Source organism: Sorex araneus, chromosome 2 (assembly GCF_027595985.1).
Source record: "Sorex araneus isolate mSorAra2 chromosome 2, mSorAra2.pri, whole genome shotgun sequence".
Lineage (NCBI taxonomy): Eukaryota > Metazoa > Chordata > Mammalia > Eulipotyphla > Soricidae > Sorex > Sorex araneus.
In genome coordinates, this window is record NC_073303.1 from 93,960,371 (window position 1) to 93,988,244 (window position 27,874).

A 27,874-nucleotide genomic window follows, 5' to 3' on the forward strand; every position below is an offset into this window, starting at 1 on the left:
ATAACCTTTCAGTATCTGCATTGAAAACCAAAAGTAGAGAGAGACTATGGGGAATCTTGTCTGCCATATAGGCAGGGGGAGGTTGGGAAAGGTGGGGATTTACTGAGGAAATTGGTGGTGGGGAATGTGCACTGGTGGAGGGATGGGTGTTTGATCATTGTGTGATTGTAACTCAGACATGAAAACTTGTAACTATCTCACGGTGATTCAATAAAAATTTAAAAAAGAAACAAATAAGGCATGCATCTTAATAACTCCAGTAATAACTCCTGTACTCCAGTTGTCTTCCCTTTCCTCCCACAAGGTCTACCTCTTCCTTCGGAGCTGTGAAATGTGGAAGAATGAATTGAATTGACCTCTAGGACAACCCAAGCCATTTTACCTCGAACGCCCTGCCCCCCTTCCTCTGGCCCACCCAGAGGCTCTAAAGCTACTCCAGGCTCTGTGCTCAGGGAGCAACTAAAGACTCCAGCATGAGAAGCATCAGTTCAGCCCTTTGAGCTATTTCTCTGCCTTTTACTCAACATTCCTTAACAAAAGTTGCCAAAGAGTGGGACTTCCAGTTCAGAGACATAGCCCCAGAACGAGATTCGGTTAAATGCTTCCAAACCCGAGGTCTCGCATCTACCTCTAAGATCTTTCCCTGCGGCTAGACAAGACCTTTCCATTGGCCTTTCCACACGGGGGAAACAGCATCTCTCCCGCCCGGTATCTGATCTCCAAAGGCTGTCGGGTCGCCTAGAACCCCGCCCACGGTCGCCCGGGGACCGATGCCTGCCTGGGGTCACTCTGCCAAGCGCTCACTCTGCTCTAGGGCGCGCTGCAGCTTCGGTAGAACCAGCCGCGGGGCCCACGAGCCCAGGCCGCGGGAGCCGGTGGGGGTGCGGCTGGGAACCGCAGGGCACCCAGACTGGGGGCCCCAGCAGCGCCCCTCCCGCCTCCTCCCCGGAGAGCCCCTGGAGTTCCTCGCCCTGAGAGCACGCCGGTGCCCAAAGCTCAGTGGCCAGCGCAGCAGCGATCAGCCCCTTCCCACCCGGGTGAAAAACCCCCGACTCGGACTCTTCACGGGCACCGCTTCTCGGTGCGCACCGGTCCGCCTCTTTCCCCGGCCCTGACCCTGAGACCTGACCCCCACCCCCACCCCCACCCCGCCGCCCGGCAGCCACACGGACACTCATCCTCAGCGCCGAGGGTCTCGCTCGGCGCGGCCTGCACTGAGTCCCCCCCTCTCGGGACGGCGATCCAGTCCCCGCCGCGCCAGCTCCGCTCCCCGCGTCTCGGCCGGCCCGGGGCCTCCTCCGGGTCCACGTGGCTCCCGAGCGCTTCCCAGGAGCTCGCTGGAAACCCGGAGCGAGGGGGGGGAAAGGCGAGCCGAGCCGGGTGGGAGGAGGGGGCCCGGCGAGGGGGAGCGCGGGCCCCGCGGGGGAGGCGGGCACTGGGCGGAGGCTGCGCGGGGCGGCGCGCAGTGGAGGCGCCCGCCGGGTGGTGGCGCGCCCGGGGCTCCCGGCCCCGGCCGGCCAGGGACGCGGCCCCTCCCCGGCCGCGCCGCCCCCGCCGCCGCCTCCCGCTACACCCGGGGGAAGGTGTTCCCGAGACCGCTCCCATCCTCACCCCGCCTCCCCACTTCCCCGGCTCCTGCCCCCGCCGGCGGAGCCCCACTATGCCAGACAGTTTCGACACTTTGCAAAGACAAAGACCGGAGGGAGGAGGAACACCGAGGAGGACGCGGCGGGGAGAAGCGCCGGGGAGAGCGAAGGGAGAGGGGCGATGTGAGCCGGGCAGCGGGCGAGCGCTCGGGACACTCCCCCTGTTACTCTCCCGCGAAGCCCCCACCCCGGGTCTCCGAGCCCTGGAAACTCCGGCGTGTCTCCGGCGGCGGCGGCGGTGAGTGAGCGCGCCGAGCCCAGCGCGGTGGCGGGCGGGCGCGCTGCGAGCTGCGGCGTCCGCCCGAGTGGGGCAGTTTCGTGCGTGTGATCCCGAGTGCGGGGGTTTGGGGGGGTGTGAGGAGGGCGGGAATGATTGCCTGCTCCCGGGAAACCCGAGGGGACGTCTAGGAGGGTGTGACAGTAGGAAGTGGGACTGGAACCCCGGGCGGCGGGAGGAAGGCGCCGAGAGGGGAATCGTCTTTTCCCTAGCCCGGGCGGCTGTCCTGGTGATGTTTGATCAGAGATGGGGAAGGGAAGGCTCGCACCCGGGGCTCTTCAGCACTTCCTAGCCCAGCTCGGCAGAGTGATCACAACAGCCCCCCCCCCCGCCCCCCGCCGGCAGTTGTCCTTTGGGATGGCCTCGGTGACATTGCACGGGTGTCCGGTGTTGAAATCTCCCGAGTGACCGGCGGGGTGGCGCGCGCGTGGGGAGAGAATCCCGGGGCGCTGCGCTTGGGGTCTTATAGGTCTCCTGGAGGCCACGGGTGATCTGGACGCTCGGTCACGGGGCAGAACCCGGATCCAGCCTCCAAATCCGCTGTGAGCGGGCGTTGATCCTGGGGCGGGCGGGAAGGGGTGGCTGTCCGGTGACCACCTTCCTGGGACGCCGCCAACCCACGGCGTTCCGGATAGGGTGAAGTGGCCCCCCGGGGTGGGGGTGAGGGCTGCTGGATGAGGCGTGGTTTTGAATGGGCTAACGGGAGAGTGGTACTTAGGGCGATGCGTGGGGGTTGTTGGCAGCTCTCCCGAGTCTGGGAACCCGGTTAAGCGCCGCAGCTCCGGAGAAACCATCTGGCAAAAGTTAACTTGGTTGCACCCCCGGGGTGCCCAACCTGACCGGGGTTAAGAGGCCACGTCTGCAGAGCGCGCACGAGGACGCGCGGCGTGGACACTAGGCGGAACAGTCAGACTGGGGGAACAGCTCGATTGAGAATAGGACAGTGGCGCAACTTTCTGCCCCCACCCCCGCCCCCCGCAGCTTGAGTGTGTTTGAGCGTGACCTTGCGGAAGAGAGCGCGAGAGCCTGGCTGGATTTGGGATGGGGTCGTGCGGCTGCACCCCTGTTAGGGGGCTCTGACCCAATCCTAGTGGCCAGGATTCTGCGGATGTGTTCAGATCATCTGGAGCCCCCCACCGAGTCTCTCCTTCCTACCCAGACATACCCGCCAACGAGTACCGCGAGCGGGGCTTGGTAGTGACCAGTGGACACGTGCGCGCCCAGAAATGTGCCCCCAGAAGTGGGCCTGGGCTGGTCGCTGCGTCTGGAGAACTCTGTGTGTCCCGCAGAGGGACACAGCCTTGACCCTACGGGCATTAACCATCTGGTTGCAACACAGCAGAAGGCATTAGCCTGACTTTCAAGTGTCTGCCTCCAGGGCATCCCTCTCAGCTTTCTCTTATCCCCCTCCTCGGTCCCGATGGTCCAGAACTTTATGCCCCTACAGTTCCTCTGGGGAGACTTCATTTAGTGCTCACCGTGGCTTTGCAGCTATTTGGGCAGGTGGGAATAACGAAATGAGCAGGGAACCAGGTAGTCCTGTTATGGGCACCCCTCCGTGATAGCGCACAGTCGGGGTTAACTTTGAAAGGACCAAGGTGCCCACCTGGGTCCCTAAAGCCTTTCCTCATTTCTCTATTGTTGGATTTTTCTACCCAGTCAAGGCCTTTTCGCGGCCAGACTCGACTTGAACACCTACTACGTGCAGGGCTCTAAGCCAAGTCCGTTCCTAGAATCTGCTGGAAGAACTTCTGATTTCCTTTCCCCAGAGTAGCAGGAGTGCAAGACGCAGAGATTGGGAAAAGGCATGACGCAGTGCCCCCTGCCGGCAGTTTTGGAAAGTGTCGCATGTTTGCGCTTTGGGGAAGGGGCCCCAAAGGTGTCCCGGATTCCTTGCTGTGTTCCTCCCTCCAGTCCCAAATACCATGGCCTGGTCTCCCTTGAAATTTTTTGGAGGGCTGAAAATACCGACAGGAGTTCACCATTCCATGCCCCCGTCCTCTCTCCAGATCTGGGTGTGAAGTCCTTCTCTCTTGTAATCTCCATCTCCCTCTTGCCCTCTGTCTCCGCCATCATATCTGACAGTGCCCTGAGCTAGTGTTCCTTGTGGTGCTTAGGGGACCATGTGTCGTGCCCAGAGATTTGAACAGCAGAGGGTGGAATGTAAAGCAAGCATTTAGCCCCTGTACTGACCTTAAGGATGTGACCCAACTTGGCACACAGGCTGGGTAGGCATTTCCTCTGTGGAGCTCACCCTCCCAAAGCTGGAGACCAACAAAGAACGACTTCCCTGAAGCCCTCTGGTGCATTACATTGGCCATCTAATAAATCTAAAACAAGTTTTTCAATAGAAAAGAACTTAAGGGGGCTGGAGCAATAGCACAGCGGGTAGGGCGTTTGCCTTGCACACGGCCGACCCTGGGTCGATTCCCAGCATCCCATATGTCCCCCAAGCACCTCCAGGAATAATTTCTAAGTGCATGAGCCAGGAGTAACCCCTGTGCATTACTGGATGTGACCCAAAAAGCAAAAAAAAAAAAAAAAAGAGAGAGAAAAAAGAAAAGAAAAGAATTTAGGATCTCGGAAATGGAGTATCACTGTAATGTTACAAATAAATGATGCAGAATAAACATCGCATGACAGTATGAACACATATGTAGGTATACATACGAACATATATTCACACATTCATTTGTGTGCTACATGTTCTTGTTTATATGTCTTTGCCTGTGTATGTGCATGTGTGTGCGTGCATGCATGTGTGTGTGTGTGTGTGTGTGTGTGTGTGTGTGTTTAAATCAGAGAATGAGTGGAGGGTCTTTCCTGCTTTTGAATAGTCCCACACAGCTGAGCATGCAATGACTTGTATTTGTGACCAGTTACTGTCTTTCGGACAAGGCGGAAGCCAGGGCAGAACCAAGGTGAGCAGGACCTCTCCTCCCCTCACTGACTGACAGATCATCAAACACACATCCTTGAATAATGGACTAAGACAAAAACAGGATGTCTTGCCAGAAGTGGAGGCTGCCTTTTGGAGTTTGGATTCTGTGCCTATGTTTCACTGTAGCAGATAGAAACTCTTTGTTCAGCAGCCCACTTGCTGACCTCAAGGCTATGATCCAACTTGACACGGGGTAGGTACTTCCTCTATGGGCTCACCAGCACCTTATCACAGTTGGGGACCAATACAAAATTGCTTGCCAAAAGCCTTTTGGTGCCCCGGGTACGGTAGATAGGTCCATCTGGGAACCTGTCTTGTAAGGATTTCTTAGAGGTCCTGGAGTCTTAGAATTGGGGAAGTAGTCCTGAAGACCAGGATGTCATCTGCAGTCGAGCTGTCTGCAGACCGGAGATGTAGGAGCCTCCCCAATGGATCTTGACCTTTAGAACCTCCTGACCAGTTAACCTTGCCTGAGTTCATTGCAATGGAGCAGGCTGCTGATTCACAGGAGTTATATTTAGATGGGGCTCTGCTCCCTGGAGACTCAACTTTGACACTCTCCCCAGGTCCTTTCCCGTATCACTGAAAGCAACTAAAAAAAAGGGGAAAAGACTCCTCTCCCCCATCTCTCTTGATTGCTTTCCATCCAGTTCTATATACATAGGTGTGCACACACATACATGCACACACAGAGAGAGAGGGGGAGAGAGAGAGAGAGAGAGAGACAGAGACAGAGACAGAGACAGAGAGAGAGAGAGAGAGAGAGAGAGAGAGAGAGAGAGAGAGAGAGAAGCTCACACAGAGACACAGACACGCACCAGTGAAAGGTCTGGCCTGGCCCCAAAGATTTCTAAAATTAGGTGCACACACACTTTATTCAGCCCTGGCACCACTGAGATCGGAGAGCTCAGCCCCACAGCCCCCAAGCAAACTACCTCCAGTCTAGTGCCAGTCTCAGTTGTTTTGCAACTTGGCACCCAAACAGCTCTGGCCTTTGGGTCTCAGTTTCACTTGCTGCAAAACAAGAAGCTTGCACTTGTGCTGACATTGCCTGGCGTTCCTTAAAGCCTTCCTTTGTGAAATCAGCCCTGCCTTCATTGCTTTTGCCCTTCTCCTAGCCTCCTGGCCCACCAACAGTCCTTCCTCTACTGACCAGCCCAGGCCATGGACCCACAGACACCATCCTCAGCCTGATGGGGTTGCAGCACGGGAGGTGATGAGATGGAGCATATGTTTCAGCTCCTGGGGGAAGAACACAGACTCGCCTGAGCTGTGTACATCCATGGTGGAAACTCCCTCATGATGCATATTGCAAGTAGAGACCACACCGACCTCACCCAGACAGCCAAAAAAATTCTTAGAAAGCCTTGGTTCAGTGTTTTCATCCTCATGCAAAAGCACTGAGGTCTGGAGGGGAGGGCTCAGCAATAAATAGGAGTGAGAGAGCTAATCTGCAACACTGGCTGGTCTCAAAAAACTTGCCCCTACAGTAAGTCCACACTCATCTCTATACCCTGAAGTCTCTCTCTTTTCTTTTGGGGAAGCCCTTTTCTTTGGAGCCTTTCTCAGAGGATTGCTGTGGTTGAACGGTTTGAATGGTCATAGAACCAACCTTTATCTACTAGGTTCCAAGTACCTTACAAGGGATTGAAATGCAGCCGTAGCAGAGCAAGGGGCGCTGGCTCTTTCCGCCTCCTTCCCCAAGGTGTTGGTGTGTGTTGTGGAGATAAACATGGACCTTGATGGTTATGCAGAAGAGTGATTTTTTTTTTTTTTTACTAGAAAGGTGCCTGCACTTAGTTTGGGGTGGGTTTCCTTTGCTTTGGGGGATGCACAGGACTCATTAGGGAGACAAAGCCCCAGCAACTTGGGGAATTCTGCTAGATGGAAATCAGACTGCCTGTGAATGCAGGAAAAATGAATTCTAATTGGAGTGGTCTGCACTCCAGAGGGCCAGAAAAAGAATGTTAAATAAAAGGATAGATAGAGGTCTCTGGTGTGGCTCGGAATTGTCAAGGGGCTGGGGTTTTCAGAGTTCTTTGCTTTGCCCTTGCCTCCCTCCTCCCTGGTTTCCTGCAGTGTGTCTAGATTACACCTCTGAGGTGCAGTGGGCCGTTATTCCCCTGTTGATTGGGTGTACCCTCAGGGTCAAAGGAGATTGTGTGTGGGAGAGAACCAGATATGGAGCTGAAACCCCAATCTAGGGAAGAATCTGTGTGCTAGAGTTCTAAGAGGGAGGCTGCTTGCCTGTAGCACAGCGTCAGATCAACTACAAATTAAAAGACAGTAACGTGGAGAAGTTGAAAGGAAAGAGAGTAGGTGCCCAGGTATTTGGCAGAATGAGAGAGAGGATTTACAGAGGACTTTTGGAGAACCATTTGGATGCACAGAGAAGATCCTTGCTCTAAATTTTATCTGATACCTTAAAAAAAGTAAACTCCAATATATATCATTGGGATAGATTTTGTTGCATTTAAAAAAAGTCCATTTGAGACCATATTGAACTAACAGACTGGAGTAGCTAAAAATTCCCTTTATGCATATTTAGTGAGCAGAGGGCTCTTGAGAAAAGAAAAAACCAACATACAACAGAAAGACCCCAACCAAAGCAAACCTATGCGGCTTCTCTAATGAAGAGGGTGGAAGGACTCCAAAAATATTGTTTCCTGCTGGAAATGCCTAGAACAACTCCACGTGAAAGATGAAAATCCATCTAATTGGCACTTACATTTTCAAAAATAAACGGCCCACATGGGAAGAAAAGTAGAGGAAAAGGGGAGGAAAAACCACCACTTTCCTTGGAAGACAAGGCAGGAGCCCAAATTAAATTTCCCCAGTTTGTTTGGAACCAGTATTGAAGGAGCACTTTTTTTTTCTTTTTGGGTCACACCCGGCGATGCACAGGGGTTACTCCTGGCTCATGCACTCAGGAATTGCTCCTGGCAGTACTCAGGGGACCATATGGGATGCTGGGGATTGAACCCGGGTCAGCCGCGTTCAAGGCAAATGCCTTACCCGCTGTGCTATCACTCCAGCTGGAAGGAGCACATTCTTTCTTGGTCCCTTTTTGTACTGTTGCCTCATACTTCCAGAGGGCCCCCAGGGTCTGAGCTGAACCATCACAGCACCAGCTTCAAGGCTGACCACAGCACAGCTGCCACCCTGACCATTTGGTCCTTTGTGCAGGGATCCTGGTCCTTCCCATTTGTCAGGAAAAGTGTCCTGTCTAAGGTCACAGGATCTCTGCACACAGATCTAGGTGTCTGAAAGGACCACCAGGAAAGGGTGGTCTTCACACATATGGCAGAGAAGGAGGCTCAGTTGACACTGGTCACCCCAGGTTTTATGCCTTGCGGAAGGCAGATGTAAATCTCTCTTCCCTGGCTTCATCCCTGGTCCCCAGGAACTTGCTCTGCCGTCTCCCTCCATGTTCCTTCCACTTGTCTGTTTGGCCAAGAACAGTGGCAATGCAGTATCCATCCGAGTCTCCGGGTCTAAGATAGACTGTACTGTTGATGTCCACTGCTAAAGCCGTCTCATCCATAGCAACAACATATGGCCCACATAGAGCTACCCTGTAGCACTCATGTCAAGTTCATCCACATGACTTGGAATCCAAAGCAAACTTGGCTAGGAACTAGCTTCAGCATTAGGAAATCAGAGAGCGACAGAGCCTGCAGGACCCCTATAATAGAGGTGTCTCTGTGGCCTTCTGAAGGAAGCACCCAGTAGTTGGGTTATGGTGGCGCCTCCAGAATAGAGCTGTTGGTGAACTACTCAGACATTTAATTAAGTAATTCCCCCCATGTGACCTCATTATTGTGTCTGTGAATTATTTTTGAGTAGAGGAATGAGTTAACTATGAACTAGTACAAGGGGTCAGAGTCAGGGGAGCAAAGTAAATAGGATTTGCAAGAGGAAGTGAGATAAGAGAGAAGAACTGGATTGTCTGGGGGAAAGAATCTGCCAGTACATCTTTTGGAGGACCAGTTAATGAATCGGCACTAAACAAAAGGGTATTCTTTGTGTCCTGTCCTTTATTATGGTTTCAAAGACTTCATGTTAGGACCAAAATATGGTTCAACGGTTAGACCTAGCATGAACCAGACCCCAATTTGATCCCTAGAGTCATAAGTCCCCCCCCACCACCACCCCCATCCCCAGAACCATAGGGTGCAGTTCGGGATACCCCTGAGCACTGCAAGATGGTTGCTGTGACGCTAGAAACTTGCTTTTTAGTAAAGTCTTCACAATAGAGAGAAAGTTGGGTTGTCCAGTTACCCTCCCACCTGGTGGAGTGGTTGCTGAATAAAGCCCGTTGCTGGGGAAACACATTAGCTGCCATGACCTAGAATCTCTTTACTGGGGCTATTCCTGGTAGTTTCTAAAGCCTGATCTTTAAACTCCAGGCCTCTGCCAAGAGGGGAAATTAAAAGGCAGAAGGAAGAGTAGAAGGCCACCAAGTGGTGTGCCACCACCCGATAGCAATGTTACAGGAAAGACATGCCTTTCACAGCGGTTTGAAGTCCTGCCGCTATGTGCCTGCCCCCTTTTCTGATGGGCGGCGGCAAAGGGAGCTCAGCTGAAAAGCCCAGAAGGACAGAACTCTCCGTGTCAGACTCGTGTTTACACCATGGCAGCCATCAGAAGAGAAGAAAACCCTCACTGGTCCTGGGGACGAGTCTGAACGTGGAAACTGTTGTCTCTGCAGCTTCAGGAACCAGCCCCTTCAGTGGGGGAAGGGAACGTGGTTCTTTTATTTCTCTGCATCTCCACCCGGCCCAGGGAGCTGGGAGGAAGTTGTATGTCGATTTGAATTATAGCAAGTTGCAGAGGTGGCTCACTTAGACGGCTTCAAAGAAAACTGTCTGTAAAATCCTCACATTTGTTTGCAAAGGGCCTTGGCAATGTCCTTGTTCAACCTTCTACTCCTTCAGGGCCTCCAGTATTCATACACTGAGTCAGTCATTGATTTTTTCAACCAAAAGACTAACTCTGACACTTTCCTGCTGTGTGTGATCCTAAGACATTGTATTTCACCTCTCTGGACCTCTGTTGCTTCATCATGGATAATAGGAGCTGGAGAGATAATACAGAGGGTAAGGTACTATTTAATCCCCAGCACCCAATATGACCACGCCATGTCCCACCAGAAGTGATGCCTGAGCGCAGAGCCAGTAATAAGTCCTGATTACTACCAGGGGTAGCCCCAAAACCAAGAAAATGAAATGGATAATAGTCCCAGAAACCTTTCTCTTAGGACTGACTGAGCAGCCAGTGGTTCCTAACTACTGTGAAAGTGTTTAGAACAGTGCCCTGTATAAGTCAGCCTTGTAAGTGTTTGCTAAGTGCATGTTATGACCAATATCATTATGAGAGTTGAGAAACTCCCTTGTTAGCTTCCCAAAATTGTTTCCTCCTTTTGTCTACACCAACATATGGTCAGCCTGTGTCACTGTCACTGTCATCCCGTTGCTCATCGATTTGTTTGAGCAGGCACCAGTAACATCTCTCATTGAGAGACTTATTGTTACTGTTTTTGGCATATCCAATATGCCACGGGTAGCTTGCCAGGCTCTGCTGTGCGGGTGCGATACTCTCGGTAGCTTGCTGGGCTTTCTGAGAGGAGCAGAGGAATCGAACACAGGTTGGCCACGTAGCTTGTCAGGCTCTCTGAGAGGGGCGGAGGAATCGAACACAGGTTGGCCGAGTGGAAGGTGACCACCCTACGGCTGTGCTATTGCTCCAGCTGGTCTAATACCCCTGCTAGGGAGCTAGATCTTTAGTCTTCCACCATCACCCACAGTGGCCCTTTGACCTTTGGGTTCCTCTGTGAATTTCAAAGCACCTTTTACATACAACGCCCAACCAGTCACCACTCCCTGGAGGAAGTAGTAAGGTGGGTTTAGCCAAGAGTTGTCTGAACTTAAGGCTACATAAGCGCTAGACCCATGAAGGTAGGATGTGGTCCCCAGACCCTGAAGACCAGTAAGGCACACCTCAGGATTTTTATGTGTGGAAGGGAGAGTGTCTTCCAAGCAGTACTCAAGGCCTCTCTTGGTGATTCCTCTGTCACCTGGACTAGAGGCCTAATGTCAGGATTTGAGGATACTGCACTGCTCAGGTCTTGCCATTATCCAGGATCACACATTGTGATGCTGGAGCGACCATGTGTTGCCAGTGTCAAACCAGGACTGGCCACAGGCATGTGCCTTTGATGTCAGTGGGCCTCATGGGTGACTTATGTTTAGTGGGGAGGAGAAAGATGGTCACTTTCTCCCCATCTGCCTCTGCCACCCAGGACTCAGGTTACTGGGTTCTTGTCTCATCTCACAGAAAGGAATTTAAGGAATTTCAGGAGTAGACAAGCAGTTTAGTAAATAGATTTTATTTGGAGAGTTTTATGGTGTGGTGGGGGAAAGAGTGAGAGAAAGAGTAAGAATGAGAGAGATAGAGAGAGAGAGAGAGAGACAGACAGACAGACAGACAGAGAGACAGAGAGAGAGACAGAGACAGAGAGACAGAGAGAGAGAGAGCACAGGCTTCTCCAAGGGCAGAGAGAGCCCCTACACACATCCTAGCATTAGACATGAAAGCATCGCTCCTCAAGAGGGGAGATGTGGGCGCCACATGTGCTCAGTCACATAGGTACAAGAAGCACTGGGCTCGGGCAGCATATGTGCGCCCTTTGTTCAAGCTGTCTTTTATAGTCTCTTCTCAGGTTATCTTGATCCGGAAGTTCTGGAGTCTTATCAGGGCTGGATCACATTTTAATCAGATTAAGGGAGAGGTGCCAGGGTTTGAGGAACTTCATGGGGAAGGGTCCAACCTCTCAGGGCCTGCTGAAAATCTTACCAGGTCTGTTTTCTGTATACATAGGGTGTATCAGTCGTAGTATTTTCCTCCCAGAAGTTCTGTTGACCTAAGTTTTACTGCCGAGGGCCTTTCCCTGTCTACCTGCCTAGTATCACCTTCACCGCTATACTATCTCTCCAGCCCACACCTATTGCTTTAATTATGGCATTTTATTTGTTTACTTAAATGAACCACTATGAGATACACCTTTACAAAGCTGTTGGTGATTAGGTTTTAGTCATACAATTTTCCTTCCACCAGTGTACATTTTCCAGCACCAGTGTCTCCAGTTTCCCTCCTGCCACCCCCCTCCAACCTCCAGCCTGTCTCTCTCTAGAGTTGTCATCTCATTGTTCATCAATTTGCTGGAGCAGGCACCAGTAACATCTCCATTCGTCCTAGCCTTGAGATTTTAGCAGCCTCTCTTTACTCATCCTTCCCAATGGTGCCGCATTGGAGGCTCTTTCAGGGTCAGGGGAATGAGACCCTTCATTGTTACTATTTTTTGGCATATCAAATACGCCATGGGGAGCTTGCCAGGCTCTGCTGTGTGGGCAGGATACTCTCAGTAGCTTGCCAGGTTCTCTTTCTATCATCATCATCATCATCCCATTGATCGTTGAATTTCTTGAGTGGTCTCAGTAATGTCTCCATTCATCCCAGCCCTGCGATTTTAGAAGCCTCTCTTTACTAGTCCTTCCTAATGATGCTGCATTGGAGACTCTTTCAGAGTCAGGGGAATGAGACCCAGCATTGTTACTGGTTTTGGCATATGAATACACCATGGGGAGTTTGCAAGGCTCTCCCGTGGGGGCAGGAAACTCTCGGTAGCTTGCCAGGTTCTCCCAGAGGGAGAAGTAGGCAATAAGATGTCTCCAGGAACTTGGTTTTAAGTCTGGATGTTGGCCGTTGGTGGGATTACACGGTGCTGGGGGCAGTCCCTGAGTGTGACTGCCTAGCTACTGGAAAATGGGAAATCTGTGCGGAAGGTCTCAGCCCGGGTCCCACACACCTGGGTTCCTATGCCGGTACCTTCATGCATGAGGCTTATCCGAATGTGTGGAGAGCATGGCTGTGGCTAGGCTCCGGAGGTCTTCGGCCTTGGGAGCTCTGCTCAGAGCGGGGAGGGAAGCTGGAGCCCACCCCCTCCGAGGGGCCCCGGGACAGCCAGGCAAGCGGGCCAGAGACTCTCTCTCTATAGCAGACACTTTCTCTCTCTCTCTCTCTCTCTCTCTCTCTCTCTCTCTCTCTCTCTCTCTCTCTCTCTCTCTCTCTCTCTCTCCCCTTTTGGGCATTATGGTTTACAATACAGATGCTGAAAGGTTATCATGTCTATCGCTTTACCTTCTTTAAACACTTAGTTCTCGTCCAGAGTGACCATTTCCAACTATTATTGTTATACTTGTCTTGAGGTGGGGGAGGGGGACTATGCTCAAGAGAGAATGCAGGCTTCTCCAAAGGTGGAGAGAGCCCCTACACACATCCAAGCATTAGACAGGAAAATGTGAAAGTACACATCTCAAGAGGGGAGATGCAGGTGACACTTGTGCTCGGCCTCATGGGCACAAGGAGCACATGGGCTCAGGCCAAATATGCACGCCCTTCTTTTGTTCAAGGTGTCTTTTATAGACTCTTCTCAGGTTGTCTTGAATCTTGAATCTTCTTGGGGGCTGAATCACTAAAATTAATTGGATCAAGGGAGAGGTCCGAGGGTTTGAGGAACTTCAAGGGGAGGGGTCCAATCTCTTCAGGGTCCGCTGCTGAAGGTCTTATCAGGTCTATTTTCTGTATCCACTGGGTGGATCAACCTTAGAACTTTCCTTCCCAAAGGTTTTGTTGACCTGAGTTTCATTGCAGAGGGCCTTTTCCAGTCTACCTGCCTCCATCATACTCCCCCCTAGAGATTGCACCACCTTAAATCTTTAAGGGGAGAATTGTTGAATGTCTGTCTTCTGGAGCTGTTTCCTCCTGACAAAGGGGCACTGACCTTGCCTGCACAAAGGGTGAAATCTCATGCTACCTTAGTTTTAGTGGGTCCCAGGCAATGAACTGGTTGGGTTCCTGAAGTTATCTGAAAGAAAAGATCAGATCAGTTAGACTGAGGGATGATACTTTGAAATGATTAGACCCTGGAGAAGGTCCTTTCTAATCCAGTAAGGACAGAGTGGTTTGCTGTCTTAGAAAACATAAGAGTTAAAGCAACGGGAACAGAAAAAACATAATGCCATATCCATTTCCTTCTTTCTTTCTTTTTTTCTTTCTTTCTTTCTTTCTTTCTTTTTTTCTTTCTTTCTTTCTTTCTTTCTTTCTTTCTTTCTTTCTTTCTTTCTTTCTTCCTTTTTTTTTTTTTTTTTTGCTTTTGGGTCACACCCGGTGATGCACAGGGGTTATTCCTGGTTTATTCACTCAGGAATTAACTCCTGGCGGTGTTCAGGGGACCATATGGGATGCTGGGAATTGAACCCTGGTCGGCCGCGTGCCAGGCAAATGCCCTACCCACTGTGCTATCACTCCAGCCAATGCCATATCCATTTCTATCATTAAAGAATGGAAAGGAATAATTCCTTCCCCCACAGGTTCGGTTGATAGAAAATGACTTCCTGTGTCCAGATTTTTCTAATGGACATAGAAGCACCAAACCACTTTTCAGATTGGAAAAGCTACCCATCCACTGAAGCGATCAGTAAGCACCAATAGATATTTATACCTTGACCATATGAGCATTTGATCATTTGCATGAAGTCAAGCTGCCAATCCTCTCCCAGGTAAATTCCATGATGCTGAACAGCTGTTAGGAGAGGAGGCCCAAGATTTCCTCTAGGTTCAGTACTGGCACAGACAGCACAGTTCTGAGTTATTTTCTTACTGTCCTGTTCCATTCTTTACCACGTTGGAAGCTTCGTGTAACCCTTTAACCATCAGTTTCCTTTTTGAAAACCTTGTTCCAGTGCCCACCGTTCCTCTCCTGCAGAGTATTCTGGAAGAGGTGAAATATTCTGTGGACAGGGTAGTAATCCCCTGGTGGAACAAGAATTAAGAGCAATTAAAACAAATCCTTGTTCTTTCCAAATAACTATGTGTTCGTAGAACTAAGAGTGAAGACTTAGAACCAGTTTACATGCACTGTAGCCAATTGACAGGCTGGGGGAAAGCAATTAATTCTGCGTCTTGAGTTGAGGTTCCCCCTGGTAAAGCTCTCTCTGGCTTCTGATACCCTGGTCAGACTAGTGAGCGTGTGTACAGCATTGAGTTTCTTTATAGACTAGGCTGCTTACCTACAGTCAGTAAACCAAGTTTTATCTGAATTACCCAAAGTGGGCACCTTTTAGATCGAGACTAGAATACATTTATTCAATCACATCTGTGGAATTAGAACCTGATTCTTATAAAAAGCAAGTTACAGAAACATGGTTTTGTCACCACTTTCATTTTAAAACTTTCCAGATGGCTTAACAACCCTGGCTTGTTCTTTTGCATAAACACAGCAGGATTAGAGAACTCTCCATTCAGGGTACCTTGTTATTTACTGAGAGGTCCTGGGGGTTGGCTAATGGCAGGAGACACACTTATAACAGCATTAATTTTTATCTGGCACTTCAATTACCCAGGCCTGGCCATAAGATGTGAAGATCAGATCCCATGATGAACTGGAAGTGGCCTCCAGCCTTCTGGTTTAACTGGATGTGATCTTGAGCCTCATTTTCCATAGGGGTATCCTGATAGAAACATCCCAACCCCTCTTCAGGGCTGGGAGAGATCCTGGCTTCTAGGTTTTCTTGATGCTGAGAGTACGGTCCAGGCTGAATCAGTCATTGTAGATTTCCATATTCCTGCTTTTCCACAGCAGATATAATTTTCAGTCTTTCCTTGCCTCTAGGGTCTCCCTGAGGTTTGTAGGGTACTTGAAACAGTACCTGTTAAATACCTGCTCCTGTTATTTAGACCAATCCCTTGACTGTTTCCCTGAAAGAGGGCTTTGGGGTCCCATAGCTGTTTTTCCTGTCTGCATCAGGGGTAGACCCTATTACAGGGAGGAAAGATTTATCTGGATTTATGCAAACCAACATAGTGCCATGAAGCATCAAAAACATACTGAAGGTACAAAGAAGAGAAAAGCAAACATTTCACTTTACTTACAGTGAGATGCAGTACACCCGTTTGTTGTGGGTCCTAATTAAAAGAAGCTAAAATCTGTAGAGATAAAGCAGAGAATTTAGCATCATGTTTAATTCAATCCCATGTGAAAACCTTGACTTCCTGCAACTTTTAAATAATAAAATTATCTAAAAGCACTGTAACAGGAGTCTGGAAAATCTGTCCAATATCTTTTCCATAGAGGTTACCAAAAAGGTACTAGAACAATTCTGCAGATATAATTTAAAGAGTTTCTTATAACAATACAGTTTGATCAGTTCCTTTCCTTAAAACACAACCTCAGACCTTCTACACATTCCTTTACATTCATTCTGTAACTTTCATTCATTTAAAAACCACATGGCGTTACAGAGGTCAACAAGCCATTCCTTATTTAAACTATCTAGCTGGGGGCTCTTCTAATGTTTTAATAAGCAATCCAAAGGAGAATATTTGGGTATCGAAGTAGAATTTCCCATATCTCCTAAGTGCCAGTAATAATCTATGAAAAGGGAGGGAAAAAACCTAAAATAGGATAATTCCTGGTCAAGCTTTTCTGGTAATTTCTCCCAAGAAGCTTTGTCCCCTCCTGCCTGAACTACTGTGGTTAGTGCCGTGGGTTTCCAAGGTGGGTTGCTACTTTGAGGGGAGAAAAAATTGGCCTTTCTTAGCTAGCTACGTATTCCCTTGCCTCTTGCTGCTGGCTGGCTATCTTCCTCAAGCTTCTTACCTGCCTTTTACTCTTTTTTTTTCTTTCCTCTCTCACTTGGCCCAGAGCTAAACCTGCTGGCTGCCTTCATTAGCATTTTAATTGACCTCTAGCCGATCCCCTAGTTAGACTGACACAGAGTGCGGAAAGGATTTTCTGCCTGGAAACTGATCTGCCTTAGTTTCCCAGAATCTTCTCACTAGTGGGTTTTCTTCCTGTCCCTCCCATAGTGAACAGTGAAGCAAGACAGACAAAGGAGGGGTGCCTCTTTGCAGAGATGTGCCAGTGGAGGACTTCACCGTAATGGTTCAGCGTTGTGACTTGCGACCGGCATCTATGCCAGTGCCACTCTTGACTGTACATCTTCCGTGGAATCTCAGGCAGCCCACTGGAGCTCCGTGACTTAGAGGGACTTTAAGAGTGCCAGGTCGTGGAGCTACAAAACCACGCCCGATAGGAGGACCCATGTAGGGTGCTCATGCACACACACATTCACACAGAGGTTATCACATCCCTCCCTCTTTCCCCCTAGAGAGTTCCAAGGGAGCATAGCTCCACAGCAATTTTTCCACAGACTACCTCCTTCCTCGTGGATTTCTTCACTGCAAACTCCTGGCTGGCTCTCCAAGTACTGATGTAAGTGGACCCTATGGGTGGCTCACATGAGTCGGGAGGAGAGAAAGATGGTCACTTTCTCTCCATTCGCCTCTGATATCTGGGACCCAAGGTGACTGGGTTCTTGTCTCACTCACAGAAAAGAATTTCAGGAATAGACAAACAGAGAAGTAAAACACATTTTATTTGGTGGGTTTTTTTGAAAATGTGGAAAGGGAGAGAATGAGAGAGAGAGAGAGAGAGAGAGAGAGAGAGAGAGAGAGAGAGAGAGAAAGTAACACACTCAAGAGAGAACATGGGCTTCTCCAAGGGTAGAGAGAGCTTCTACACACATCCCAGCATTAGACAGGAAATCATGAAAGTACACATCTCAAGAGGGGAGATGCGGGTGGCACATGTATGTGCTCAGTGCATGGACACAAGCAGCACACGGGCTCGGACAGCATATACACGCCCTTCCTTTGTTCAAGGTGTCTTTTATAGGCTCTTCTCGGGTTGTCTTGATCAGAAGCTCTGGAGTCTTCTGGGGATGAATCACTAAAGTTAGGGAGAGGTTGAGGGTTTGAGGAACTTCAAGGGAATGGGTCCAATCTCCTCAGGGTCCACTGCCAAAGGTCTTATCAGGTCTGTTTTCTGTATCCACTGGGTGGATCAACCTTAGAACTTTTTCCCTCCAAAGTGTTGTGGACCTAAATTTTATTGCCGAGGGCCTTTTCCGGTCTACATGATTACATCAGAGAGAGATGCAGGTGCCGGCTCCTTGTGGTTCCTCAGATTGGCATTTGATGCCCTTAAGGTCTCCTAGTATTGGGAGTCCCAGAGAGCCAGTCTCCTGTGCCCTCCTGCATAGCACAGCTGGCACCAACTCTGGTGCCTCCTCTCCACGCTGTCCCCGCCTGAGCTCAGCTCCACATGAGTGTCTCCCCCACGTCTTCTCCTCCAGACCTCCCTCCTACCAAGTCTGTTGTTTTGGTGAATCTGGCATCCATCTGCCCCTTCATCCTTCCTGAGGTTCTGCCCAGGAAATACTATGGGCTGAACATTCTAGACTCACCTTACCTTCTGAAGAGGGCATGCCTGTCATTGATGCTGTCTTGATAGTGAGAAAACTCAGGCTCCTGAATTTTGAACTTGATGCTGAGGTCCCCCATTTGCAAGATTTTGCGTTGAAGGGCTGTGACATTGCCCGCTGTCCCCCTCCAACACAGCTATAGGGTACAGGCCCAGGGCCAGCGTGTGCCAATGTACCAGCTCGGCGCCAAATGCCTTTCTACCTCCCTGCACTGCTCCTGAGAATCAGGAAGAGATCAAAAGAAGAGTTCTTCCTTCATCTGACTGTCAGCAGGACCCTGCTGGTGGCATTTGAGGTCCTGTTTATCAGCAAGGACAAACTCTGCCTGTCACCAGCCCTGTCCTTTAGCCCCAGGGTTCTGTGATCAGTCAGTGTCCCTCCCTTTGTTCTTCTTTCCCTTCCCTTCCTTTTTCCTCCCTTCCCTTTTTCTATTCTTCTTTTCTTTTTTTCCTCTTTCCCCTTATGCAAGTCTTGTTCAAAGCACACAGGCCTGTCTCCTTAATTAGGCTGCTGTTGTGAGAAAACAAACGTGGATATTTCACACTTCTTCCTAGAGCCCATGAAAGAGCATAGTTCTGAGTCCCTTCGAGCTCGGGACTGCTCAGCCTGTGAACATATCTCTTCTCCCAAGCAAATTCCATTTCCCCAGCAGAAGAGGGTGCCAAGGAAGAGGGTGCCCCGTGCCTTCCAGGAGGTGCAGGAGCAGGGGAGCAGGGGAAGCATCACTCCACCTTTTATCATTATCTCTGGAATCTGCGGCCCGTGACTTGCATGCCTAAGCCTCAGTTTTCCCACTTGTGCTTTGGGGCTAACACCAGCCATGGTTTGGGGATTAAAGTTGAGCTCAATCAAATGGGCAGTGATTATCTCAGAAAGCACAAGGTCTTCAAAGGGAAAGATGCTGGGCTTTCTGAAAACAGCAGTGAGGCCGGAGAGACTGTGAGCATAGAGAAGATCCCACAGACCCATTGGGGGCCACCCCCTATCCCATGATGGGAGGAAGGAGGAAGGGAAGGGAACATCAGTCCTGAACCAGAGGGCTCCCGGGGTGAGATGCAGTTGGCTCTGCCTTCCTGCAGGCAAATGCAACTAGACCCACTTGCCAGGTGCAGTTGGAGGGAAAGGAGTGATCCCCGCCCCCAGGTAGGCCCTATGGGAGTCACTGACAGCCAGGGGGTTGTCTTCTATGGGAACAGACCGCACCTGGGTGCCTAGAGCCTCAAAACACTGAAAGCTGTGGAGGGTGTTAGTCCGGTCATGGAGAGAGCTCACGAGCCGTTGTTGTTTCCCAGTGGGTCTGAGGAGGGAACAGAGCTGAAGACAAGGACTCTGGGATTTTAGGGTGTGGGGGCCATGCTTAAACACCCAGCCTCAAGGGCAGGGTATAGGACAATGTGGCTAGAGGCAGGCATGCTTAGGTGCCAAACCCAGATTCCAATCCCAGCACTCCACGGTCCCCTGAGCATCAGCAGGTGCAGCAGCCTGGCGCCACCCAGCTATCCCGAGCAGTACCACAGCCTCCAGCCCATGCATCGAATCCCTCACCTGGTTGGTGCGAATCACTAATGACACCACTGGGCCTCTTGAACCCCTCTCAGGAGCCCGCCAAATAAAACAAAAATAAAATAAAGGTCCACTAGAGAAGACAGCCCTGGCTTTGAATCACACCTCTGCCAGTTCCCAGCTGGGGGCTGTGGACACAGGGCATTTTGAACATCCATGAATAAGGCTCTGTTCCACCCCACACCTCAGTTTAGAGGATAGCTGTCGAGATGGAGCATATTTGAGGCCCAGTTCCTACTCTCTCCTGTGAGTGGCTCTTACCCATCATAACTCTTTTACTCCTGCATTCGGGAGAGGCTCTGAGATGCAGATTTAGTAGGGCCAAAGCAATAATACAGTGGGTAGGCTGTTTACCTGGAAAGTGGCTGATCCAAATTCAATCCCCAGCCCTCCCATATGGTCCCCTGAGCACACCAGGAGTGATTCCTGAGCACAGAGCCAGAAGCAAGCCCTGAGCACTGTTTACTGTGGCCCCCACACCAAAAGCCAAGTCAAACCAAGACAGAACAAACTGAAGTGCTAACGCAAGATGCATGTGAGTGAAATTTCAGTTGAGACCAGTTGGCATGAGATGATCAGCCTCTGAACTTTATTCAGATCTCGAGGAAGAATATCTCTTTAAACTTCCTTTTACTCTATAAAACCGATGCCAATCTAATCATTTACACCCACAACAGTCCATCCCGAGATTGCCAAGCTTCACTGTGATGTTAAGAACAGCAGGCTCACTGTAGCAGAGTACCAGTAAGCACTTACAGAATGATACTTACTACTAATGTTATTATTCATTTTACTCTGGGCTGGAGCAATAGCACAGTGGGTAGGGCATTTGCCTTGCACGCAGCCCACCCTGGTTCTATTCCTCTGTTCCTCTCGGAGAGCCTGGCAAGCTACCGAGAGTATCCCGCCCACACGGCAGAGCCTGGCAAGCTACCCGTGGTGTATTTGATATGCCAAAAACAGTAACAACAAGTCTCACAATGGAGAGGTTACTAGTGCCCGGTTGAGCAAATCGATGAACAACGGGACGACAGTGCTATTATTACTGGCACCCCTCTTCTTCCTTACTGTATGACTGCTAGTGCTGATGGTGATGACTGGAGATTTTACATTTGTCTATGGTGCTTACACAATTTTTAGTGGTGATGCTGGCCAAGAGTCCCCACTTACATTTTGGTGCTCACATCCACTTTGTTGCAGAGCACCCCACTTTGCAGAGACCCTCCCAGTTAGTTGTGGTGCTGGAGATCCCAAATAGCAGTGCCACCTCCATCTCACTCAGCATGTGAGGCAGTTTGGTGGGGAATGAAGTTAAGGCCTCACACTTGCAAGGCAGGTACTCTGTCACTGAGCTATTCCAGGGGGAGCCTACTTCCTTATGAATATTCAAGTGCTTGCATGCTGAGTTTTGTATTCCCTTATTTTCCCATACAACCCCTCAGTGGAGTGGAAAAAAGAACAGTTTTCATTTTACAGTGAGGAAAGTGAGATTCACAGGGAAGCTTTTTTTCTCCATCCCACAGTGAGCCTTACCTGACCTTCCCTGGCACCTCCCCAAGCAGCAGGCCATGCTGTTTCAGAACATAACCTGGTCCTAAGCCTGTGGGAAAAGATTCCTGTAATTTCCAAGGGCAGCAGTGCAGCAGCCAAGCCAGTGTTCACAATTACTCGCTGATAATTTTCTGCTGGGAGGAAAAAAACTATGAATGATCAAGCGAAGTGGCGCCTGTCTCCCAGGAGGGGTGTGATCGCCCTTCTGATCCCCAGCTGTACCCTGAGAAGAAGCAAAGCTGGAGGATGGGACCAGAGAGATAATGCAGAGGTGAAGGCACTTGTGTTACATGCAGCAAATCCCAGTGACATCCCTGCACAGTCTTCCAGCATGACCAGGGCTGGCCCAGACCCTTACCTGATCCCCCTCCCCCACCCCAAACTATATGAGGCAGGGGGTTATGCAATGTCATGTAGGGCCCTGCAGTGGAGAAAGAGATGTGGGGCAGTACAAGGGGACTGGGTATGGCAGAGACACTGAGAGAGACGCAGAAGGATCCAGAGTCAGAAAATTAGGAGATAGGGTGGCGAGCAGTTTCTCAATCTGCACCTGAAGTTGGGACATATCTTCAGGGCCCAGCTGGAGTTGGTAGACACTTTTCCTGCCTCTGGGGCTCTTGGGTTCAATCCAGCAGTTCACTGTCTGTCCTGGTGCCTTGTGACTTCCCGGGATGGGGAAGATAGAAGCCAAGAACCCCGGCACGTGGGCCTGGATGGGATGAGTGAGTCACGTGGGAACCAGGAGAGTGTGGGAACCAGACTCTGAGTCCAAAGCCTGTGACCATGCTCCCCAGTCCCGTGATCCTATCCTTCCTTGCTTTTTTTTCATCTTTGGCAGATTTGTAGTCACATGAGTTTTTGTCCGTCTTCCTGAAATAGGAATTATTGCTGAGTTGTCCTGTGCAGCAGTAGTAGGAATGCATTTTACCTGTTTGAAAGAGTTGAGCTGAGGTAGCCAACCTATAAGGCTTGGGGAATGGAAAGGGAAATAGAAAAACGCAGGTTGGCACGGAGGAGAGGCCTGGCATGGCATTATAGGAAGGAGTTCAAGATGTGTGCGAATGTGGTATATGATTCCTAAGGAACAACATGGAAGGCATTTGGGTACTTACCCTCTCCCTATGCTCAGGACCCGTTACAGGACCTGAGAAACTGAGGACCCAGTAGGTAGTTGACATTTCAGGCCCTGTACTAGCTTTAATTAAAACCTGTACTTTTTAATAGATACTTATTATCTTGTAGATATTTTTAATAGATATTTATTATCTTGTAGTGTGACATCTTGTAGCCTGCTTCTCCCTCTGGGAGAAATTGGCAAGTTTCTGAGAGTTTTCTGCCCACATGGGACAGCCTTGCAAGCTTCCCATGGTGGATTCATATGCTAAATCCAGCAACAAGCTGGATCTCATTCCTCTGACTCTGAAAGAGCCTCCAGTGCGACATCTTTGGGAGGGCCGAATCCAGAGAGACTTCTAAGGTCTCAGGGAAAGGACGAATGAGAGGTTACTGAGCCCGCTCGAGAAATCGACGATTAACGGGATTTCGTGATTCGTGATTCATGACTTTTTAATAGATACCACATCAGCAGTGCTTAGAGGACTGAGGGCCACCCACAGGCCATGCTCATCTGGTGATTTTAGGCAGATGGTTCAATGTGTGGACTCAGTAATATCTTGGGACTACCAGGGCAATACTCAACAATGCTTAGGAGCTGGTGTTCAAGGAATCATGTGTTTCCAGAGATTGAACTCAGGGCCTTAAATATGCTAGGCAAATGCTTTACTATGTTAGCACATGTTAACTATACTGAGTTTTTCAATAGCCTTTAAAATTCCTTCACTTTCTGCTTACAATTATATCCAGGGCCCAGAGAGGGAGAGTTCAATGGGCTGGAGTATATGTTTTGCATGTTGAAGTTCAATCAACCAAGTACCACATGGTTCCCCAAGGACCACCAGGTATAGCACACACACACACACACACACACACACACACACACAAATCATAAAATAAGCACATACACTGAACAACGACTAAAATCGACAATTGTATCATAGAACATCAAGTACCTAGGAATTAACTTACTAAAGAAAGTAAAAGACTTGTGCATTGCAAAGTATGTCACTATTAAAAGGAAACAGAAGAAGCTAGGAGGAAATGGAAAAATACTCCAAGAAATGAAAGAATTAACAATCTTAAAATGATCATCCTACCCAAAGCATTGCACAGATTCATTTGACTTTCTATTAGAAATTCTCCTAAATAGTGAAAGCAATTTTGAGAAAAATGATGGCAGTCATTACATTGCCTGACTTTAATCTATACTGTAAAGTTATAGTAATTGAAACAGTGAGATATTGGGATAAAGTTAAACACTCAAAATAATGGAATCCAATCAAATCCCCAAATATATGGACGGTTAATGTACCATAAACAAGGTGCATCAAGTGGAAGGAGAGCCTCAACAACAAATGGTGTTGGGGAAACTAATTAACAACATGAAAAATGAGAGAGAGAGAGAGAGAGAGAGAGAGAGAGAGAGAGAGAGAGAGAGAGAGAGAGAGAGAGAGAGAGTATAAGAAGGAGGAGGAAGAGACTAAGAGAAGGAGAGAAGGAAAAGGAGATGGAGAAGAATAAATTGGACCCGTATCACATACTACACAAGACTTTGATAATACATTTTAATCCATAGAATATGTCACAGAAAATATAGGCTGAACTCTCCAGGATACTGATTTCAAAGAAATCTTTTTTTTTTTTTTCTTTTTGGGTCACACCCGGCAATGCACAGGGGTCATTCCTGGCTCATGCACTCAGGAATTACCCCTGGCCGTGCTCAGGGGACCATATGGGATGCTGGGATTTGAACCCGGGTCGGCCGCGTGCAAGGCAAACGCCCTACCCGCTGTGCCATCACTCCAGCCCCACAAAGAAATCTTTTTTATAATTTGACTATATTGGCAAAAAAAAAGACCAAAAGCAAATATAAACAGATAAAACTACATCAAACTCAAAACTTTCTGCACTCCCCAAAACTACAGCTAAAATAAAAATATGCCGTATTGAATGGGAGAAAATATTTGCACAACATATATATTTGATAAAGGACTAATATCCAAGACCTATGAAACCCTCACAAACTCAACAAGAAATAAAGTAATCTCATCAAATTTGTGAGGGTTGCTGAATAAACACTTCCTCAAAGAGAACATGCAAATGACAAACTGGCTCATGAAAAAATGTTCATGATCAACAGTTAACAGGGAAATGAAAAAATGACAGTGAGATGTTGTTTCATGCTTGACCAAACATTAACAGTAATGTCAGAGATGTGGTGAAAAAGTAACCTGCATTCACTGTTGATGGGACTATTGCCTATTTTGCCCACAGTGACTCCACTACTTGGCATCTGTCCCATAAATACAGAAATTTTAACTCAAAATGTCATATGCACACCTAAATTGACCACAGCACTATTTACAATAGCCAAGACTAGAAAAGCTTATATGCCCAATGACTGATGAGTGGATAAAGAATCATGGTATACACACATAATGTAATACTACTCAGCTATAAGAAAAAATGAACTCGCCTTCTGTTACAGCTTGACAAGAACTAAAGCAGTATTCTTCAACCTTTTTATACCGGTGGACCAGCACCTGTCCGGCATTTTGCTCCATGGCCAATCAGTTATATTCAAGATGGTAAACCAGTGGTTTTCAACTTTGTTACACCCGCAACTCAGCAGCGGTCCATTAACCAGTGGTGTCCTTTTAAGTGATTTCATTTAGAAGGAGAAGGTCACATGCCAGATGATCTCGCTCATATATGGTGAATAAAGGAACAAACAAGGGAATGAACAGCATCCAATAAAAAAAAAACCCTTGGACCCTGACAACAGGACTGCTTACCAAGTGAGAGTTGGAGTGTAGCGGAAGGCTCAGACCAGAAGGGATCCAAAGATAGAGGTGGAGAGTTTCAGCACTTTGGTAATAGTGGTGCAGTAAATTTATACACCAAAAGCATAAACATGAACACTGTTATAAACTGTATTATCTCAATAAAGATAAAATAAAATGAAAATAAATAAGCACAGTGGAAAGCCTGCAGTTGCAAGCTGTCCAGTTGAAGTTTGGAATCCAGTGCAGTATCCATCTGTATTTTTTTTTTAGAGCTAGTTGAAGATTAGCAAAATATCTGGTTTAGGATTATACTTTGCTCCAAGGTGAATGCTGGACTTTAATTAAAACATCTAAGCCTGGCTACCAAGAGCTCACACAAGCAAGGCGTAGTTATACAGGTTCCAGAGCTAAGTCTCCAAGCTGCATAGCAGCAGCAGAGCCGGACAGTCCCTCTCTGGCTTCCCGTCCACTCTTGAGGCTGGATGTCATGCCCACAACCTGCCTTTGGGCCCAATCTTGGCTCACCAATGGTCCGGGGCCAGAAACACAGCAGCAGCGAGTCCCGGAGGGCACCACAGCACCGGAGATTTCTTTGGGCCCTCTACCGTGCCGATTTCACCAGGGCACCCCAGATGGAGCAGATACACTCTCGCCGCCTACTCCAGATGGAACTCCAGTGAACAAGCAAGGCGTACGCGGGCTCCAGAACTGAGTCTCCAGGCCGCAGGGCGGCAGCAAAGCTGGGAAGACCCTCCCTGACTTCCTGTCCACTCTCTTTTTTTTTTTTTGCAATATCACACCCACAACTCGCCTGCAGATGCCATTTTATCGCACCACCAACAACCCGGGTCCAGAAACTAACAATTGAATTCCAAAATGGATGAGCTCCCTACAGACCTCTCATGATATGCAGAATGAGCAACGGAAAATAGAAGATCTGTCATCCGCCCCAGGTAGGCAGGCTTGAAATGGTGGTGGAAAAATCTGAGCAAAATATAATGTCCGAAAGTAGAGAGTATCGGGGAAATTATCTGCCACAGAAGCAGGGTGAGCACTGGGATGGGGTGTGAGGGATAATGGGGACATTGGTGGTGGAAAAAAAAATTTTTTTTTAATTATTGCAGCCACGCAGTTTTGGATTTCTGTATTTTAGTATTTTAGTAACTAAGTCCAGGGAAATTTCTGCCAGAGATTGCATCATTGCAAGCTCATACCGCTGTTTAGTGGGCCTTATGAGATGGCGGTCGCCACGCCGCCACTGCAGAAAGAAAAAGCCGAGAGAGAAAAACCTTTCCCCTCCCCGCGCGGCATGGGGCCATGGCTTAGTTCACTGTCTGGAGGCATTTCTGCAAGAAGCTGCTAGTGCTGAAAGTAGTTAGGTGGCCTCTGGGATCATAGGCATTCTGTAACGGAGAGGCTGCATATGTGCAGCCACTCGGGTCACATCTGGGCGGAAAGCGGCACCAGTAATGCCCCCATCCTGAGATCTCCCGCACGTCCCGCTGCTGCAAGCTCGTACCGCTCTTTAGTGGGCCTTGTAAGATGGCGGTCGCCACACCGCTATCCCGGAAAGGAAAAGCCAAGAGGGTGGTGGAAAATTTGCACTGGTGGAGGGATGGGTGTTCGATCATTGTATGTCTGAATGTCAAACATGAAGTTTTGTAACTGCATCTTACGGTGATTCAATTAAAAAAAAAAAAAGATATCTTAGGCGGCTAGGGTGCCAGACTATGGAGACAGGGCTGAAGCTCAGAGAAGCACGAAGGCCAGTTGAATTTAATTCCTGTTTCCCCTTCTGAGTTATTGTACAGAACCACCGTGAAAGTATTTGCCTTATTGTACACAACAAAGCAGGTTTCAGTCTCCTGCACCACATGCAGTTCCTGAGCACTCTGAGCACAGAGCCAGGAGTCGGCCCTAAGCACAACTGGAGTGTGGAAAGGAGCAACCAAGAAGATATCCTGGAAGTGGGACACAGGAGGCCTGTGGTCCCTGCTCCCGTTCAGGAATGAGCCACTGGCTTTCTCTCATGCAGTCATCAATGTCCTGGGGGTGAAGACCAGCAATGTAGAAAACAGTCACACTCTTTCCTGTCTGGAGTTATCAGGCTAGTGACAAGTGCTCCAGAGGAGCAGGGGGGATGTTGCAATACAATACAAATAAAATAACACTCTGCAGCCTTTTCTGGACAATCAGCTTCCCTGGGAGGTGCCACTGCTGGTGGGAAGTGAGCGAGCATGGCAGGAGCCAGTGAGGAGGGAGGAAGGTCTGAGGTCCAGTGAACAAGGCTCCCTCGGGCTGCCCTAAGAGCTGAGGAGAGCACTGAAGGAGGCACGGTGGAAAGCCTGGTCCGGAGGCAGGGGCAGTGAGCACCCCATCCTCAGTCTTTCAAACACTAGGTTCTGCGAAGAAAGTGCGCTATTCCCCGACTTTCCCTTCCCCCGCACTTCTGAGCACTGACTGACCTGGCTCTTACCACTTTGTGTGTCTTCTTGGTAAACATCCCGCCCCCATCAGCAGCTCCAAATAGAATCTGTTTATAGTTCACACCAGCTGCCTGTAAATAAACTGGGGGTCAGTCTGTCACTAAATCCCGTTGATGTTCCATC

General features: G+C 49.1%; 1 protein-coding gene across 1 annotated transcript in view; it reads left to right on the plus strand.

The window, feature by feature from the left end:
* The first annotated feature begins 1,476 nt into the window (after window positions 1-1,476).
* ST3GAL1 (ST3 beta-galactoside alpha-2,3-sialyltransferase 1) overlaps window positions 1,477-27,874 on the plus strand; it is a 122,375-nt gene continuing 95,977 nt past the window's right edge. The window contains exon 1 of the mRNA XM_055127025.1: window positions 1,477-1,884. The gene's annotated coding sequence lies outside the window, so the exon portion shown is untranslated. The remainder of the gene's footprint in view (window positions 1,885-27,874) is intronic.